The following is a 10,338-nucleotide window of genomic DNA, read 5'->3' on the forward strand; positions in this document are numbered from 1 at the left end:
TTAGGATAGGGGAACGGAGTTTTGGAGGAGTTGAAGTTTGCAGAGGGCGTAAGATAGGAGGCTGACCAGGAGAGCATTGGAAGAGCCAAGTCTGGAGGTAACAAGGGCGTGCATGAGGGTTTCAGCACCAGATCAGCTGAGGCAGGGGTGTAGACGCGCGATGTTTCGGAGGTGGAAGTTGGCGGTCTTGGTGGTGGAGCGGAAATGGGGTCAGATGCTTATCTCAGGGTAAATTGGACGCTGAGGTTGCGAAGTTTTATGATTCCGCTTCACACAGTGGCCAAGGACAAGTCTCTGTCCATCTCAGTCCTTGAATCCAGTCCCCACACAGGAACTGTCTCGGTCCATCCCAGGACCTGAATCTATCCAGTCCCCACACAGGACCAGTCTGCATCTATCCCGGTGCCTGAATCTATCCAGTCCCCACACAGGACCAGTCTCCATCCATCCAGGTCCCTGAATCTATCCAGTCCCCACACAGGACCAGTCTCCATCCATCCCAGTGCCTGAATCTATCCAGTCCCCACACAGGACCAGTCTCCATCCATCCCAGTACCTGAATCTATCCAGTCCCCACACAGGACCAGTCTCCATCCATCCCGGTGCCTGAATCTATCCAGTCCCCACACAGGACCAGTCTCCATCCATCCCAGTACCTGAATCTATCCAGTCCCCACACAGGACCAGTCTCCATCCATCCCAGTGCCTGATTCTATCCAGTCCCCACACAGGACCAGTCTCCATCCATCCCAGTACCTGAATCTATCCAGTCCCCACACAGGACCAGTCTCCATCCATCCCAGTGCCTGAATCTATCCAGTCCCCACACAGGACCAGTCTCCATCCATCCCGGTGCCTGAATCTATCCAGTCCCCACACAGGACCAGTCTCCATCCATCCCGGTCCCTGAATCTATCCAGTCCCCACACAGGACCAGTCTCCATCCATCCAGGTCCCTGAATCTATCCAGTCCCCACACAGGACCAGTCTCCATCCATCCCAGTGCCTGATTCTATCCAGTCCCATACTGACCCAAGCACGGAAAGGTATAGAGTGCCTTCCACACCGATTTATGTTTATTGAACTATTGGGCGCCTCCTGTCAGCTACAAATCTGAAAACTAAAATTCCCTCTTCCAACGGTCCCGGAGCGGCACTGATTGATTCTGTTATGATAGTGATTGTATTGGAACTGTACTGTGCCTCAATTATTGAATTTAAATTGTATTTTCCGCCTTTTTTTTCGAGCAATCCTTGAATATCAAGCCGGAGTCTGTAATGATTGTGTCCGAATTTATGTTCCGCATTTGATACTGGTGAAAATTTTAAAAAGGACCGTAACTAATTCCTGGAGGCGGAGCTTGAAGTTGCACGTCCGCTTGTTCGTCATTCTGAGCCAGTCTCCTCCCCTCCCGCACTTCATGCTCTGTCTGTCATTCAAACACTCCTCCCCGGCCTCTCCGATAATGTGCCTTTCTCAACCAGGTCGGGGCGGGCTTTATAAATACAGAAGAAAGGCGAGGGTTTTTCATTCAGCAGCGATCTGAGTGAAGAATCATCATGTCTGGCAGAGGTAAAGGAGGCAAAGGACTGGGCAAAGGCGGAGCCAAGCGGCACCGGAAAGTGCTTCGTGATAACATCCAAGGGATCACCAAACCAGCCATCCGCCGCCTGGCTCGCCGTGGCGGTGTCAAGCGGATCTCGGGTCTGATCTACGAGGAAACCCGCGGGGTGCTGAAGGTTTTCCTGGAGAATGTGATCAGGGACGCGGTCACCTACACTGAACACGCCAAGCGCAAGACGGTCACTGCCATGGATGTGGTGTACGCTCTGAAACGGCAGGGCCGCACTCTCTATGGATTCGGTGGCTGAACGACTCGACCATTTCCAACCGGACACAAAACAAAGGCTCTTCTAAGAGCCACCCACGGCCTCACAGAGAGAGCAATGACTTGGGAACTGGTGCGGAGTTGAATGGGGCTACGGATTCGTTTTTTTATTATAAGGAGTTTTCTGGAACATACAGTAACGTAACGTGGTATCGGCGGCGAGCTGCACCGGTTACTGAGGAAAATTTCCCTCATTGAGTGCACTGAATTGTCCAGGGAACGTTACAAGTGAGTTTACCCCGAGCCGAATTCCCCACTCAGTGAATTGTTCCTTCACTCCATTCGCTCTGTTTTGGTTCTATTTATCAGTCAGATGTTGTGATGTGGGACCTGGGGTTTCCATGGGAGAACAGGTTGAGGTGAGCCGCTGTGATAAGGGCCCAGCTTGTGATATGGATTTTCCCTCTGACGGTTGTTTCTGACACTGATACTGAGAGGGTTTGTGAAATTGAACCGTTTGAGCTCAGTCATTGGGGACCTGGAATTACCACAGGCCCAACTGTCGAAACCAGCTGTAAACAGACTACTTCTCATTGGTTGCTTTGCTTGAAAACTAATTTACTTAACCAATCGGAGAGACGAAATTAAGAAACGGAGCAAATGAGTGGCCTCAATTGATCGATTTTTTTAAATTTTGAAAAAGTCCGCCAATTTCAGTGTATGAAAGAAGTGAATTTAGTCGGCCATGTCGTTTTTACACAAAGACTTAAAATCTCTTTGTAATAATGTTATTCCGTATTACACGTCCCAAATTCCTGGCCCTGTTTCAAAAATATATTGTCTCTAACTTGCGGAATTAAACCCCAAATTTCACTTCTACCTGTAAAAGTAACAAATCACAGGTTATCGATTGATTCCGTTGCAGGGACTGAACAGGAACCGTGTGTCCTGAAAACGGAATAATTGACGAAGCCTTAAAATGAGCCGATTCTTTTCCCCAAGGCGTTCATTCCGGATTGTTACACTGCAGGGAACGTGTTGCTTATATGCGGGATATTAAGATCAGTAATTAATTATTTCAGAGACTCGCTCCACAGTGAGAAAGAGGAAGTAACTAAATTCTGATTCTCAGCCCTGAAAGTGGTGGTTAACGGGAAAACCGGGGGCGGTGCAAATCTGAATGAGAGCGAGAGCAAAGCAAAAGGGAATTGAACGAATCCCGGACCCGTGTTCACTTTATTGGGCAGTAAATTCTACAGAGACAAACATTAAAATGGTGGAGTTTCACTGACTTTCTTTCAATTTCCCCACCAGATTCAAAGGATGATGATCGAAATGAATAAATTGACGACATAAGTGCTGTGGGCGGCTCTTAAAATAGCCGTTGTTTTTTTTCAGTACGTTGTGGAGTTTTACTTGGAGCTGGTGTTCTTGGTCACCGCCTTTGTCCCTTCCGACACGGCGTGTTTGGCTAATTCCCCGGGCAGCAGCAGGCGCACGGCGGTCTGGATCTCCCGGGAGCTAATAGTGTGGCGTTTATTATAATGGGCCAGGCGGGAAGCCTCACCCGCGAAGCGCTCGAATATATCGTTCACAAAGGATTTCATGATGCTCATGGCCTTGGGGGAGATGCCGGTGTCGGGGTGAACCTGCTTCATCACTTTGTAGATGCAGATGGAGTAACTCTCCTTCCTCGACTTTCTGCGCTACTTGCTGCCTTTGATGGCGATTTATTCACCGTTTTTTGTTGCCCTTCTTAGGAAGTGTTTTCTTCACCGACATTTTCAAATTCAATTTCAGACACAGCATCAACCAAAATCCGCAACGAGTTCAGATTATACGGGCAGCCCTTTCATTCTGCCAATTCATTCTGCATCTGTTAGTTTCGAGTACTGTGTGTGAGTGTGGGATTCATTCTGTATCTGGTACTGTATGTGAATGTGGGATTCATTCTGTATCTGGTACTGTGTGTGAGTGTGAGAGTCATTCTGTATCTGGTACTGTGTGTGAGTGTGGGAGTCATTCTGTATCTGGTACTGTGTGTGAATGTGGGAGACATTCTGTATCTGGTATTGTATTTGAGAGTGGGATTCATTCTGTATCTGGTACTGTGTGTGAGTGTGGGATTCATTCAGTATCTGGAACTGTGTATGAATGTGGGATTAATTCTGTATCTGGTACTGTGTGTGAGTGTGGGATTAATTCTGCATCTGGTAGAGTGTGTGAATGTGGGATTCATTCTGTATCTGGTACTGTGTGTGAATGTGGGATTAATTCTGTATCTGGTACTGTGTGAGTGTGGGATTCATTCTGTATCTGGTACAGTGTGTGAATGTGGGATTCATTCTGTATCTGGTACTGTATGTGAATGAGGGATTAATTCTGTATCTGGTACTGTATGTGAATGAGGGATTAATTCTGTATCTGGTACTGTGTGTGAGTGAGGGATTAATTCTGTATCTGGTACTGTGTGTGAAAGTGGGATTAATTCTGTATCTGGTACTGTGTGTGAATGTGGGATTCATTCTGTATCTGGTACTGTGTGTGAATGTGGGATTCATTCTGTATCAGGTACTGTGTGTGAGTGTGGGATTCATTCTGTATCTGGTACTGTATGTGAATGTGGGATTCATTCTTTATCTGGTACTGTATGTGAATGTGGGATTCATTCTGTATCTGGTACTGTATGTGAATGTGGGTTTCATTCTGTATCTGTACTGTATGTGAATGTGGGATTCATTCTGTATCTGGTACTGTGTGTGAATGTGTAATTCATTCTGTATCTGGTACTGTATGTGAAAGTGGGATTCATTCTGTATCTGGTACTGTGTGTGAATGTGGGATTAATTCTGTATCTGGTACTGTATGTGAATGTGGGATTCATTCTGTATCTGGTACTGTGTGTGAATGTGGGATTCATTCTGTATCTGGTACTGTATGTGAATTTGGGATTCATTGTGTATCTGGGACTGTGTGTGAATGTGGGATTCATTCTGTATCTTGTACTGTGTGTGAGTGTGGGATTCATTCTGTATCTGGTACTGTATGTGAATTTGGGATTCATTCTGTATCTGGTGCTGTTTGTGAATGTGGGATTCATTCTGTATCTGGTACTGTGTGTGAATGTGGGATTCATTCTTTATCTGGTACTGTGTGTGAATGTGGGATTCATTCTTTATCTGGTACTGTGTGTGAGTGTGGGATACATGCTGTATTTCTCAGTCTCTGGTACTGTAAGTGTTTGCGGAATTGAATCTGTAACTATAAGTCTCTGGCACTGTGTGTGAGTGTGAGATTAATCATTTATCTGTCGTCTTTTGTGCACTTTGTGTGTGTGGGATTCTTTCTATATATTCAGTCTCAGGTTATGCGTGAGTGTGAGATTCATTCTGTATCTGTCAGCCTCTGATACTCTATTTGAGTGTAGAATTCATTCCGCATCTGTCAGTCTCTGGTACTGTCTGTGTGTGTGGGATTCATTCTGTATCTCTCAGTCTGTGTGAACTGTGTGTGCGTGTCGGAATCATTCTGTATCTTTCAGTCTCTGGTACTGTGTGTGAGTGTGGGATTCATTCTGTATCTTTCAGTCTCTGGTACTGTGTGTGAGTGTGGGATTCATTCTGTATCTGTCAGTCTCTGGTGCTGTGTGTGAGTGTCGGAATCATTCTGTATCTTTCAGTCTCTGGTACTGTGTGTGAGTGTGGGATTCATTCTGCATCTGTCAGTCTCTGGTGCTGTATGTGGGTGTGGGATTCATTCTGTATCTGTCAGTCTCTGGTGCTGTATGTGGGTGTGGGATTCATTCTGTATCTGTCAGTCTCTGGTACTGTGTGTGGGTGTGGGATTCATTCTGTATCTATCAGTTTCTGGAACAGTCCAAAAGTCAGGATTAATTCCATATCTGTCTTTTAATTGGAGATCAGCTTACAGTTTGGTGTTTGAAACTCTATCTTGTGTATATCTAAACCTATAAATAGTTTTCCCCATAGTAGTTAATTTTGAAAATACCGTGCACATTCGAATTTCTTGTTGCAGGTTTTAATGAGACAAGCTGTGTGCCCTTTGGACCAATATTAAACCTGTATCACAATGAAAACTAACGCAATTGATCCTGGATCTCAGTCTCAAACTTTGAGATTCTTGGATTGCTATACAATGTGCAGCTCAGTCTGCACTAATGGAATTGATATTGTATCTTTCAGGGTGTCACTGTATGAGACTTTAGCACTTCTATGTAATGTGTTGCTCTGGGTCTAATCGAATTGTAACTTTCAGGTTCATAAAATGGGTGAGTTTTGAACTGGTAACTGATTTAGTTTCTCAGGTTATACTATCTTTCAGCATCTCTCACTCTGATACTATATGTGAGTTTTGGACTTGTATGTAATTTGTATCTCAGGTTACAGAATTTGGATGGATACTGCATCTTTTAATATCACAATGTGTGTGAGTTCTACTCATTATTTGAGATGAATCTTGGTTTACATTATTGGGGCTATTGCTGTATCTTTCAATCGGGCACCGTGTGTCAGTTCTATCTGTGATTTAATTTCTAGCTTAGGCTGCACTATTGTGAAATTGACACATTACCTTTCAATCTGATGGTGGGTGTGATATTGGGCTAGGATTTGTGGATCTACCTGGCAGTTGTACTGAGTTGGGGTGAAATGGAAACAACGTCTGCCTCTCCTCCTCTGACTGTTTATTTGAAAGTGTGTCTGTGGTACTTGGGATCAGTGTGGGACTGACTACTTCTACTGTCTGAGACTGAGGAACTGATGACCTGTCTGTGTCTCTGTGCTCTGTGTGTGATAATGTACCTACTGTGTGTGAGAAGCTGGCTGCACTCTTCCTTGTGCCTCGGGTGGAGGAAAATCACATTTTTTCTGGCTCCTTCAAAAATTTGCCTGTAGAAAGAAAAAGTATCTCTTGTAACTCAAGTACAGGTGAGGTAGAAAACACAAAAGTGATCAGTTTAATGATCATTTTGAATATCCACAAATGAAAACCAGCGATACAAACAGTGTCAGTGTCTGACTCCACTGCAATACTGCAGCATGCAGCTTCTGCACACCACAGAAACATAGAAAATAGGAGCAAGAGTAGGCCATTCGGCCCTTCGGGCCTGCTCCACCATTCAAAATGATCATGGCTGATCGTCGAACTCAATATCCTGTTCCTGCTTTTACCCCATATCCCTTGATACCCTTTGCATTAAAAAATATATCGATTTTCTTATTGAATACATCTGAGGACGAGGCCTCCACTGCCTCCTCTGGTCGCGAATTCCACAGGTTCACCACCATCTGAGTGAGTGAAGACATTTATCATCTCGGTTCTAAAGGTGCCAGGTGTGTTGGGCTGTTTTAAAACAATTTCGTCACATCCAGACACAACAAAACACATCCCCTGCACTGATCCATGAATGGGACTACCGGATGGGACAGGGACCTTTGTACAGGCCTGGTTTCTAATCCCCTCTCCCATGGGATCGACCGTTCAACCGAAACCAAACAGCCGCTGTTTAAAATGTGACCTTCACACTTCTCACCTGGTGCTTTCAATAGATGCTCTTTGTATAACTCCCCACATCCTTACTGTCCGGCTCTGTTTCCACTCTTCACTGTCCAATAACAATAAACAGGGTGAGACTGGAACTAAACCAGGACCATTCACTACTGGTTTGGGGAGTGAAAGCAGCAATGATTTTAAATAGCAGGTTCTTCCCATTCTGTCTCCCTTACCCTGGACACACCCTGTACACACACAGCCCGAGAATGACCTCTCCCTTCCCCCGCTCACTCCATGTTCCGGGACCAGTTCCTGATCCACTCCGCCTCTTACAAACAGCCCCCGGACTCCCCCTGACCTTCCCCCGGACTCAATGCCGATCTCTGAGCCCATCTGCGGACACGGTCCCGAAGCGATGAGCTGCTGTAACGAGGCTGCTCTTTGCTCCCTTCCCCCGGGGGCCGTGATCTCTCCATTCCCGGCTGTTTTGAACCATCTTCTTCCGCTCACTGAGGGAATGGCGCACACAGGCCGAGCTGGGGGAGGGGATCGCGCATGCGCTCTTCTGCTCGCCAACAATCAGCGCTGGGGGCGGGGCTGAGTCACGCATGCGCAGGTATCTGGTTGAATTCCCAATAAAAATCGATGGAAACTTTCCCCAGTTGGAATTTTTCAGAGTCTGATCAAAGGAAGTGGGGCTGGGGGAAAGGTCAGAGGGAATGGGGTCCACAGGCAGTGCAGGAACAGGCACCAGAATGGAAAACAGATGGGATTCCACCAGTGCCTAACGCTGGAATCCAGACTGACTTTACAATCTCCAACTATGAAACGAGATGTTTCCATCCCTGCTGTTTCTCTCGGAATCTTTTGATGGTAAAGAGCCTTTCAGAGATAAAGTGGGCGGCTGTGAAATGAGCCTATGGGTTCTGTTCATTCTTGAACTTTTTACTGATAAAACTGACGCTTGAGGAAGAAACTGGAGGGAGGATTTCTCAAACCATTCCTGGAGAAAGCAGGAGGAAAGAGTGAGTCGGTGCATTTTCTGGGACGGTGTAGGATTAATATCTGACAGCAACCGTCCCAGATTAATTTAATCAGAGTAAAACTCTCGATTACTGATTGGAATACCGAACGACCTTGAGCTGCAAAACCGAATATAGTGCAACACGCAGAAGAAGATTAAATGTGGCCCATTGTTTTTGACACTCTCTGCACTGTCACTGAGGGTGGGATTAATAATGTTTCTGTCTCTGGTATAATATCAGTGAGAGATGAGATTTCATCGTCTGTCTCTCCAATGGGATCTTTCTGGAAAAAAACGGAACTTTACAGGTCAGTCTGCAACTGATACTGTGGCACTGTGTCTCTCGGCTCTCTCTCTCACCGTGTCTGTCGCCCTCTCTCTCCCTCTCGCTCTCTCTGGTGCTTTATGTGAAGGTTGGATACTGCTATTGAGCGTGATATGAACACACTGATAGGAAGTGTAAGTCTGACAGTCTCTCTCTCTCTCTCGCTAGTACGGACATGAAGGTGGGATACTGTCTGATATAAAAGAGAGAGAATGAGATGTCCGGGCCAGACATCACTCCAACTGGGGATGTGTTCGGCTCCAGTCCCAGTGCATGGTCAAAATCTTTTCACAGATTCAGGGTGAGAGTCTCTGTGGGACGGTAACACTGGCGGAGAAATTCCGCGTCATAACTCAAACCGGAACACATTAGACTCTCCAAATGTTTGTAAGGTGTTTGTAAACTGCTGAACCCGTCTGGGTGGGGATGTGGGGAGTTAGAACAGGGAAACAGACTGAAGTGGAGGAGCCGAGTTGATTGTTATTGAATGCAATGTATTCAGGCAGGAACATTACTGACTTTGCATTGTAACGTGGCTTATTTAAAAGCTCCGGGTGTGTTGGAATTATTGAATATGCATTTGGACAGTTACATGGGTAAGATGGGTAGAGAGCGATATGGGCCAAGTGCAGGCAATTGGGACTAGCTTAGTGGTATAAACTGGGCGACATGGACATGTTGGCCCGAAGGGCCTGTTTCCATATTGTAAACTTCTATAAGTCTATGATTCTAGAATATGAAGCCCGAGTTTGTAAGGGTTTGTGCGGAGCGCTGTGTTTCGGTTCGATTATCGTTAGAAATTGTTTGTCGGAGAGAACAGGAGGTGGAGCTGGAAGATCAGAGTCAGCCATCTGCTCTGTCTGTTACTCTGGCCCCGCCCGCTTTCCCTGTTTAATCCCGCATATGGAATCAAAGCGGGCTGGTGGACTCGAAACACGGTTTACTTGTTAACAGGACGAAAGGCGAGTAATGTGTCTGATCTCCTCGGCACCAGACAATTTACTGTTATTTGTATCTGTACAAATTTACATCTCAGTGATTCCCCAGTGAGTTTGATGCGTGATGTAAATGATCCAACAAAATAGAAGAGAAACGGAGCCAAGCGCTGAATTCCACAGATGTGGAAAGGTTAGTCGAGCAGTTCTGGTGATGCTTTAAGAGCCCAACATGGCAAGTAGTTTAAATAAATAAAATAAATTTGGTGATGCGTGGACTGGTTCTAAAGGTCACCGTTTAAAGTACCGGACTGTGGTCGGTGCCCCGACTCCAGTCCCATTAATTCCTCACCTCGCCTACAACGAGAATAAAGCAGCTCAAAGCCACACCAGGAGCATATCAGCGTCTCCGTTCAGCCAGTAACCACCACTTTCACAGATACAGTGGGTGGCTCTGAAAAGAGCCTTTACATCGAGTTACTTCGGAACTACGGCGCAGAAACAGGCAATTCGGCCCAACTGGTCGATGCCGGTGTTTATTCTCCACACGAGGCTCCTCCCTCCCTAATTCATCTAAATCTATCAGAATACCGTTCGATTCCTTCCTTCCTCATGTGTTAATCGAGCTGCCCCTTAAATGCACCTGTGCTATTTGCCTGAGCTACTGCTTGTGGTAGCATTTTCCACATTCCAACCACTCTTTGGGTAAAGCAGT

The 10,338-nt window shown here is 46.0% G+C and overlaps 1 long non-coding RNA gene across 1 annotated transcript; it reads right to left on the bottom strand.

Moving 5' to 3' along the window:
* Window positions 1-3,047: 3,047 nt before the first annotated feature.
* On the bottom strand, window positions 3,048-7,871 carry LOC137317919 (uncharacterized). Its single transcript, XR_010961780.1, has 2 exons — window positions 7,698-7,871; window positions 3,048-6,735 (listed from the first exon to the last, which is right to left on the bottom strand). It is a non-coding gene; the product is annotated as an uncharacterized lncRNA (long non-coding RNA).
* Window positions 7,872-10,338: the final 2,467 nt, after the last annotated feature.

This window comes from Heptranchias perlo, unplaced genomic scaffold (genome assembly GCF_035084215.1).
Source record: "Heptranchias perlo isolate sHepPer1 unplaced genomic scaffold, sHepPer1.hap1 HAP1_SCAFFOLD_64, whole genome shotgun sequence".
NCBI lineage: Eukaryota > Metazoa > Chordata > Chondrichthyes > Hexanchiformes > Hexanchidae > Heptranchias > Heptranchias perlo.